Below are 10,216 nucleotides of genomic sequence, written 5' to 3' on the forward strand. Positions count from 1 at the left end.
GGATGTGATATATGCAAGTGAAGCTGAATTAATTTTAGAGCCATATCAGATAGGTCTGTCAGGTATGAGGAGATTTGCTCAAAATATTGATCATAGAGCAGTACTAAAACTCTTACTAACTGACTCGATGTTAAATGAAATAAAGTCTTCAAGAAAATGCATAATTTTTATTACAACAAAGATACACAAATAGTGGGAGTATTTGTAGCTATAATTTTCCCAGATGATAGCTTTTAATCTGCTATTCCAACCACCCAAGCTGAAATCACGTACCTGGCTGTTTGAATATATCCATTCTTAGTATTTAAAAAACCTCGCATTTACTCAGAGCAACACGAGCTACCCATATGACTGATTATTCTTATTACAACTTATGTATGGCTGCGACTTCTAGATATCACCTGAACAACCATTCAAGGATACTGCTGCCAGCATTCTTACACAATGTATTATACTAAGTAATGTTCTTCCTGGGCAGTAACATATACTATCTACTTTCGAAAATAACAAAGGAACAAAATCATCTTAATGGTTTTCTCAACCTCATATTATGTGAAACATTCATGTATTCAAAACAAAGAGTGAATTAAGAATAAATATTATAATATTACAAGAAGCTAGAAATGGGTGGTATATTCAAATAAAATACTTTCTTTTTTCCCTAATTCAGGTTTGTCCTAAAAAAATTCGTGCAGGTCATAAACTGTGTTAACACTTTGTCACTCCTAGAGCAGGTAATGTCCAGGTAGCTTCTAGTCATAGCATAGCTCAAAGTCTGAAGAATATGATGCCCAAGCTCGAGAAACCACTAGCTGCATCACAGACTGAAACCCACATCTAGTTCGCCAATAGAATTGGTACAACGTGTTCTCACTCATCTGTAACTGCATGTACCATATTGCCATAGAATACATGCACCCTTGCTGGCTGTGTATTCCTTTACTACATAGCAAAGAGCACCCAAAATAGTTCTGGGTCTCACGACTGTTTTTCCTGGAGCTCTTGAGGGATAAGTTTTGGCATCTAGTCAACAGTGGAATCACCTACCTTATGGCTTTGTGTTGTGGCAGTTGAAATGGCTTTTTACCTCAACTCAGTGTCCTGGATTGTGACATTCAAGGAATGGCACATCTCACTGTGCACCAACATAATATTTCTGCATTTCTATATTGCTCTCCCAAACAGTGCTTTATTACCATGTCATACTTATGTAATTTTATAATCCAGAGTGCAATAATCCCTTCTAGATTTTTTATGAGCTACTTCAGTGATACTTGATCCACCCTGAAGTTGAACTTTCTGCCATGCATGTAATTTCAGTAATGCTTAATGAAGATTACAACTGCTAGCAGTTTTTACTCCTCGTGCAGTATCCATATTCAGGAGCTATGAGCATACGGCTCGCATTTCGTACCCGTTTTTCAGCTCCAGCCTACAACTGCAATAGCACTGCTCTAAATTATAATGTTGGTATCCAACAGGAACTCACAGTTCTGCCATGGATATACCAGCACTGGACCTTCCACTAATCCATATTTCAAAAACATTATCATTCATAAGCCGAAATATCTCTTGTTTGGTTCTCCACTTAGCACAATGTCTCCCGACATTGAGAGACTCTCCATTGCTCCACCAATTACTGGTTTTCTTGGCGAGTTTTTGCTATCTTGCATGTTGGCTAAACATTCCATGTTGGTGGAATTCATTCACCAACGGTACCTCATTTTTTTTTCAGCTGAGGGTGAAATTGACTAGAGCCATGGTTCTATCTCACTGGTCAGAAACCACCTAGGGGTCCTATAGACACCAATCCACTTAATCGTGGACGCATTTGCATCTCAACGATCCTCAGACAAATGGGATCCACTCTGTCTAAAGCTTAGTCTTAGGGGAGAGAGCTTCATTAGTTCTTGTGGGTATACCAGAAATTGTCCACTCCCTTAATGAACCTGCACTGCTAAGTAATGGTGTTTAGAGACCTATGTTACATTATCAAGTTTAGGAATGGTCTTCCCCCATATCTAGCCATCCTGCATGTAGACTGTCTTGCCTTGGCTCCCAAGTCAACTTTCTCTAGATCGTATGCTCGTACAACATTGGATTTGGAGTACTCCCTGGGGTATTGAATAATTTTTGCCTTTCACCCACTCAGAGGTATCACAAACCTCCACAACAGCGAGATCCTGGCCATGACACTTTTTATTCTTATCTGTGGTATTTTCTGACATACAGGTTTCCTAAAATTAGAGACCATTAAATGAAGGTTTGAAGAATACCAAGTTATGAAGTGTGTATATATGTTTTCTTTAAATTCTAACTGAGTTTACATTGAAGAAAGTGTCAAAATACGGAAGTTTACAACAATAATATTTATTGACCAAACATAAATCAGAATCAGAATACATAAAACAAAGGCAAGTGCTTGTGCTGAACTGGTAAGAGAAAGGTAGAGAAACCTTTAATATGTTTCCCTTACCAGTTCAGCGTGATTCCCACTGTAGAACAAAACAATACCAACAAGTTAAGTAAATACAAACTGCCTAAAATCTTCAAATAAAGTTAACATTGACGATATCAAAAATTAAACTCAACAAAATGTAATTTTACAGTGGCAAATCTGGCTTTAAATACTAAATGTAATAACATTCACAAAGCCAGTCTTGCACATAACTGCATCTCACATATATGACCTTTGTTCACTGGGATATGAGCGCAACTGCATGGCAGCCTCTTGCCAATATCTGATTCGCTCTACAGAAACAACAGTCGATCATAAAACCTCATGAGCTATCTTTCCTGTAAGAAAATATGGTTAAAACTGCCAGTTAATGGTTCCACGTCTGTCTTCTGTGCACCAGAGAAAGGAAATTTTTGTTGTTTACTTGAGGGGCCTTTAGGATCCAAACTGAAACGAAAGAAAATAAAGAAATTTCGAATATTTATAAATTAACTAAGGGGGTGATTGGGGTGGGTGGGTATAACGCATGGTACAGTCCTGTACTATAGCTGGTACACACACTAACATTTAACCTGGTCAGCAGAAGAGTCAGATTTATCTTGACGTTGTTGGACTTATATACAGTTCCAAACTGAAAGTCAATAATACGAATGATTAAAATAAAAACATGAAAAACGGTGACTATAAACTTGCTAAGGATAATGACATTTTTAATCCCAATAGCAAATCTACTTTATAACTCTTTGTCTACTAAAAAAATATATATATATAATATATTCTACAATTATTTATCTGTTTAGATAAAATATTCCTTATCCTTTTTTGTTTTGTTTGTCTTCATTCAGCTGCCTAGATAATGAAGAAGTTTAAGGTTGTTGACCATCACGTTTCGCAATTTTTTGGGCGGTGACTAAAAGCTCAGATGTGAAACTTTTTTCTTTACATCCAAATTTTTTTAATAGTTGTAACTTTTACATAATGTAATTCCTCTATTATATATTGAGGATTTAAGACGTGGAAGGTTTATTCATTTTATATCAGGGAACTTTACTCATTTTAGCAATTTAACCTGCCTTTATAATACTTTAAGTGATTACATTTTTACCGGAACACAAAAGTACTGATTTGGCTCACTAATGTGTCTGGTTTTTTTCGTAATGTATCCTTATTGTTGACTACCGTTAATGTTAAATAAGCAACAACGAAGAAAAGCTTTAGATTTTTTACTGTAAAATACTTATTATCAGAAAGATAGCCTTAGTCACCCCTTTACAACTATCACACGTTTTCAGAACTAATGTATTTTAAAAGATAAAGTGTTAATTTTCTAACAATTGCTTGTGACAAACATGTAAGTTAGTTTGAAATTAAGCACAAAGCAACACAATGGGCTATCAGTGCTCTGCCCACCATGGGTATGGAAACCCGGATTCTAGTGTTGTAAGTTCACAGACATACTGCTGTGCCACTGAGGGGATACAAACATGTAAGTAGCTAATGTGCATATAGACGCTGTATAATGAAAATCTTGTGCTGCTATACAAACAATTCGTCGTGAAAAAATTTGATAACCGTTCAAAATAAGCACTAGAAGAAACGAAACTATTCACCTGAAAAATCTATTATATTTCCCATAAGAAAAATAACAGTCAATTGTGTGATTACTGTTAAATATTTAAACTTGAGTAAATAATAAAAAAAAACCAACAACAAAGAACTAACTTCGCGATCTATTTGTTTTAGGTCCATATGAGCTAAGGACTATTGTTGTTCAAGTGATGGTCAGTGGAGAACTTGAGAACTTTAGGTCGTTTTACGTCATCGATCAAAACAAAAAACTCTATAATAGAATGTTGATTAACTTTCTAATTTCACACCTGAACGGAACTTCAGATTACGCAAAGATCCATTGATTCGAAGCTATATTAGTGCTACCAGTGCGGAACGATATGAAACTGAAACTTACTAAAAAGCCTCTACTCAATATCCTGCATGGTATTTTGCTTCTTTTTAATATAATTTGGGCCATTTTCTAACTTCTAAACTAGGGACTGCAAAATTAACTATAATTTTTTATAGTATTATCATTGCTAGAAACAGTTTAGTTACACTAATACAATACTATAGTATAATTATTAAATCTGAAAATTATTTTGCTACTAAATAGGCGCAAAATAAGACATCTTAGAAAAGAAAAACAATATTTAGAGATAAGTTTTCGAAGATTTGTACTTGAACCTAAAACATATGTAAAAATTGCTTAAAAATTAACATCCAGACTTGAGCATTCGGATTTCACACAAACCTTTTGAAATGGGATTAATTAGGTTTATATATATATGTTGATAACACAGGAAAGATTTAAAGTACAAAATATGATTTTTCAAAAAAAAAAAAAAGGCACAAACGCTTAAATGAAATATATATATTGGAACAGAATGTTAGCTTAGTAAATTCATTTTAAATAATTAATAGAAGACCAAATATAATCTAAAGTAACATTTTAACTTGATCATCGGTACGCACTAAAACTTGAAAACAAATATACTCTAATAGTGATAAACGAGTTTGAAGTATATTATAAAAATTAGGTTTATCAAGTTAATTTTGATAAATCATAAAAAGTTAACACAAGATTTTATTTATTGTATAGAAATGTCAGAAATAAAAAACAAAAATTTGATCTTAGCCCAATAGGTGAACATAAATTATCAAAATACATTACATTTTCTAAGAATACTACACACAATGCACAGTAATATATATATATTCTAAAGTTACCGTCAAATATTGGCATTGCAATGAGAAAATATATATTTCTTTGGTCGTAGACCAATTCGTTTCCCGCTGCTGAAAGTAGAAACTTTAGAATTTATGCTCCGCACTTTTAAATCGTAATTGCGTTATAAGAGTGACGGTCAAACCCCATTATTCGGTTATAGTAGCCCGAGAGTTGGTGGTGGGAGCTGTTGATTAACTGCCTTTCTCGTAAGCTAGATATAGGAAATAGGCCTTATGCAGCGTGCGCGAATATATCAAACAAACCAAAACCTTTAAGATGTTAAGTAATTTGTCCATCAAAATTTGCATACTGAAATATCTATAAGGCTGATCGAGAATTAACGTCTCAATATTTTAAGTGGTAAATACTTCATGTACAAGTATATGCTTTTTTGGTTTTGTTATAAACTTTAATGTCACAAAGATTCAATAGAATATGAACATTCTTCTATGCTTACATACGTTTTCAGTTACTTTGTATTATTCACATTTCCTTCTTTAAACGCAGTAGTTAAACAAATTCTAATTTTAAATTTCAACCATAAATACTTTAACCCACCACCATTCCCTATCCATGTACAGCATTTCAAAGAATATTTATTACGTGATTTTCTATTTTCAAAAGAGAGATTTTTCTTATTTTTTGAGAAGAAACGATCGGATATAAAAGCATAATATAAATGTAGCGCAATCTGCTTCCATATAATGTCTTATTAACATATCAATGCTGTTGCCCCTCCCAGGTGGCTCAATGGTAAGTCTGGGTGCTTGCAACAGTAAAAATCTGGTTTCGAGATACTCGCAGTGGGCACAGCTCAGATAGTCCATTGTATAGCTTTGGGCTGACAAAAACAAATAGTACTCTTTACCTTGTCCAATAATCTACCTTTTAAGCGACCTAATTGTACATAAAAAGACTTAAATGGTTCCAATTTGTAAATACATCTATTCACATTGTTCATTCAATTTTACCATTTTACAAATGATAAAATCAACAGTCATAAACAGCTGGGTCAAAACTTAGCTCATTGCTGTGAGCAGACAATTTTACAAAAATCAGTCGACAAGAATACGATTATAGGCCATTTCTGCTTTGTTTGATTTTACCCGTCTCTAACACGCTGATGTTTAGCATTGTGTTGCAAATCACTTATTACGTAAATCAAGAGCGTGTACAGGCAATACGAGGTTACAGCTATGACAAAAAAAAAATCAATTGGGCGTTTTAGTTAAAATCCTCTTTCAGAATAACTAGCACAATAACCTCACGTTCTCAGTTTAGAGGTTACTAGATTCCGGTTGAGTCCACGAGGTGTCGCTCTTGCTGTTACGCTTGGTCGAGAAGAGTGAGTGATCTATTGTAGGCTTTACCTGGCCGTAGAAAGGGAACAAGTGATGTGTGAAGTGCAGTTGTGATTTCGAAGTTGTTGCTTTTCTAGAATTCTGTGACAAAGAAGAGCATTTGCTTTATGTAATATAACAGGTAGCCAGCTTTCTTGTGTATTAATTGAGATGACAGTAACAGACACTGTCTGCTTCTGCCTCGAGGCGTAAGGTTTGCTGTGGGATCTACACGGAACATGCAAACGATCTGCACTGACAAGGGGAGTCTTTGGTGTAAGAAATCTAGACACTCGTTTTTACATTTGTGTAGGCTTACATCTTAGGTTCTGTAACGTGTGTTTAAATCACGCCATCAACCCGTTTCCGTATGGAGGGTTTAAGCTAATTGTTTTTGTACTAAGTTAAGTATTTTAGTTTATAAGATCTTAGAACTTCTCAGTGATGAATGAGTTACTCAGTTATATATTTATCATTGAAGTTACTTGTGTTTGCTGAAGAGAGAACAAGAAGTTAGCCTTGTAAGTTGTAGTATTCGAAAGCGGTGGTACAACTACATAAAATGGGTTGTAACAGTTAAAAGTTAAAGAGAGCTTTAAGCTGCAGAATTTTAGTTTAAGTTATTACAATACGTGTGTTAAATTCAACTCTGCCGTGATATGTAAAAAAAAAAACCTGGTTTTGACACATCCTCTGGTAAAACATAAACAACGAAAAAGTAACTAAAATTAATGAACGCATTCTAATGATACAATATAAAACTATTTTCACGCAGTAAGTTTGCTATGCAAAAAATGCAAATGAATGGGTTTAAAATTAAATGTAACGTTAGCGTTTTTTTGTTTTTTTCTGTAACATTTTTTTTGTATTTGTTGATCAGAAGAATTTAGTGTGAAATCTATCAAAATAAATGAAAAAAAAAAAGACTCGGGAACCAGTACGGTAGTCGATTCTGTAGAAATTTTAAATACCTTTTAAACTTTAGCCACTGACAACTATTCAGGAATGTCGAGAATAAGTACATTGAAATTATATGACAGCGACTTGATTAGCACAATATAGAACGATGTGCATATCCACAAAGCAGTGTTTATTCGTGACTTTAGTAACAATTAAAAATTCGTGATATCTAAAACAGGGAATTTAACCTCTAGTGTAGAGTTGAATATTTTGATATTCAGGAACATAAAGGTCATATTTGTATAGCGTGTTTAAAACTTGGTCAGATACGCATGTTATTTTTTTAAAATTAAGTGAATTATAAATTTTCTCGCTTGTGTGTTATAGTATTTGATGTTAACTGTGCTAAAGCTTTACTGTAATTCCAAATCCAACTGCATTTGAGGAAAAATGGTAATTCAGCCCTTGCTGTTAGTCATTTATCCAGTGGCATAAGTATGCCCTCGCAATTGCGTGGGGGGCACAAACTTAATAATTGTCGATAAGAGGAGAGACATACAGTTTAATTTTTTTGAACTAAAGAACGGTTGCACTATTCTGTGAAGTTAATCATATCAATCAGCCAGAATCGTAATTACAATTACAAGTAAATAAATCATGTAGGGGGTTCAATAACTTTTACGCGAGGAGAGGGGACATTTTTTATAATTATACCATTTCGACACTGCATTTAGCTAATGATTAGGATGGATATACGAGGAACAACATTTACAATTTTAAGTATATGTGCAGATATGTTAACTTTATCCACCTATTCATGCATTTGGTGTTTGATCAGATGTGAAAAATGTTTGCTATCTCATAGTTATTTGTAATACGTGTACCTGTAGGTGCATAGATCATTGTATAAAGATCAGAAAGGCACATTTTGTATGATATGCTAGGCGTATTCCATTAAAGTTGAGATTAACATGGGGGAGGGTCAAAATACGTTTTGATTGTGGAAGGGTGACTCCGTAGAGGGTGATGATAAATGAGCTGTGATTTTCATTATTTACATACAAAATTATACTGATAGCAAAATGAGTTATAAACTAGTTGAGATTACTAAGTTACTTGGGAATGTCGATACTGCGTTGGTTTTTAAGCATTTTACATATTTGTCACACTTATAAATGGTCGAGTAGATGCATAGAAAATATGTTTCGATATTGGAAAGTGTAAAACCATGAATTGAAGTCAATTTTAGGACTTTGTTTAATTAATGAATTCGAATGTTACATAGAGGCGAAGGATATGGGAGAGATTATTGAGAAAGCCTGAAACTTGACTGAGTGATGACGACCGTGACTTAGAGCTAACCGGGTGTTTGGTTATTTCTGTAGAAAATATGAATTTGAAAGAGTAAGATGAGTGTCACATTGTGTAGTACTTTGTTGAGACACCGTTTGGATTGGTATCTTCAACCTTGGTTTACTCAGCCATAGAAATAATATCTATTTGTCAGAAAGAATGGAGTTTAGAATAATTAGATGTCAGGAGATTATGCAGGTTTACAAATTTGAAGGACTGAAAATACCGCTGCTTTGAGGTTTTGAATTTCTGTTGTGACACAGTTGATAATGATGTCTGGAAATTAAAAATTAGCTTTGACTTGTTTTTGCTATAGATTTAAGTAATTTTCTCATAGTATTGTAAACTTATTAAAAATTTATTTTTAATATAGTGTAAACTGATAGTTTGAGACATTTTCACGTTTTTACTGGTTGAAAATACAAATATGTAATATTGAAACATTCCAAGATAAAAGAAAAAGACCACTGTGACATTAATCAACCAGTTAAGCTATTCATGGTTTGTTGTTGTTGTTTTTGTAAGAAAATGCAGTTGCTTCCATTTATTTAGTTATTTTCTAAAATAACAGTTTATGAATGGAGCGTTTGGCTTAAGAATTTTTGAAATTGAACTGTGTATACTGGCGTTAGTTTTCAAGAGACAAGAGAATCAGTAATAGTGCATGAAAAAACTCAATGTAATTTTGTATTTTTTGTAAGTTCTTTCTTTATTGCAAGTTTCATTACCAGTAGTGCTTGAATTATGCAATAGTTATAATATATTTCTTATCTTTCGTTTTTATTATATATTTTTATTATGAGGATTATTTTGATTTTTAGCTTAGTATATGGATTTAAGACTAACCTAAATCGCTTAAGCTGGCCAAACCTCGTGGGAAATTATTGGGATTACGGTAAAAATATCGCTAACAGCCAGGGTACCTAATTGATGAATCAGTACATTCTAATCATTATAAGAAAGGTATATTAAATTAGCTAGTTAATTATTGGGCTAATTTTTAGTTCTAATGTAAGTAGGTAGCTTTCTTTGATCAGAAGTTAATGGTTATATATATATATATAGATTAATAATATATTATTTGACCAACAAACTGTTACAAAATATCTTGTTTATTTACCTTTTCACAGTTTTGATTTATTCATGTAACGAGACGAACATGCACGCCCTTTTAGCCGTGGAAAAATTATAATGTGATGATCAATCCCACTATTCTTTGGTACGGTGTAGCCCATAAGTTGGCGTTGGGTGGTGTTGACTAGCTGCCTTTCCTCTAGTCCAGGGATTCCCAACCATTTTGTTCCTCTGTACCCCTTAGCCTTGGGCATTCTGACATCATAAGGATCAAAAATTGATAAAATGATATTGATTTTATATTATTTT

General features: G+C 33.6%; 1 protein-coding gene across 5 annotated transcripts in view; it reads left to right on the top strand.

Moving 5' to 3' along the window:
* The first annotated feature begins 6,583 nt into the window (after nt 1-6,583).
* The window catches only part of LOC106457231, a 73,198-nt gene continuing 69,565 nt past the window's right edge, over nt 6,584-10,216 (top strand). For all 5 annotated transcript variants that reach the window (XM_022383061.1, XM_022383060.1, XM_022383063.1 and 2 more), the window contains exon 1: nt 6,584-6,856. The gene's annotated coding sequence lies outside the window, so the exon portion shown is untranslated. The remainder of the gene's footprint in view (nt 6,857-10,216) is intronic.

Source organism: Limulus polyphemus, unplaced genomic scaffold (genome assembly GCF_000517525.1).
Source record: "Limulus polyphemus unplaced genomic scaffold, Limulus_polyphemus-2.1.2 Scaffold305, whole genome shotgun sequence".
NCBI classification, from domain to species: Eukaryota; Metazoa; Arthropoda; class Merostomata; order Xiphosura; family Limulidae; genus Limulus; species Limulus polyphemus.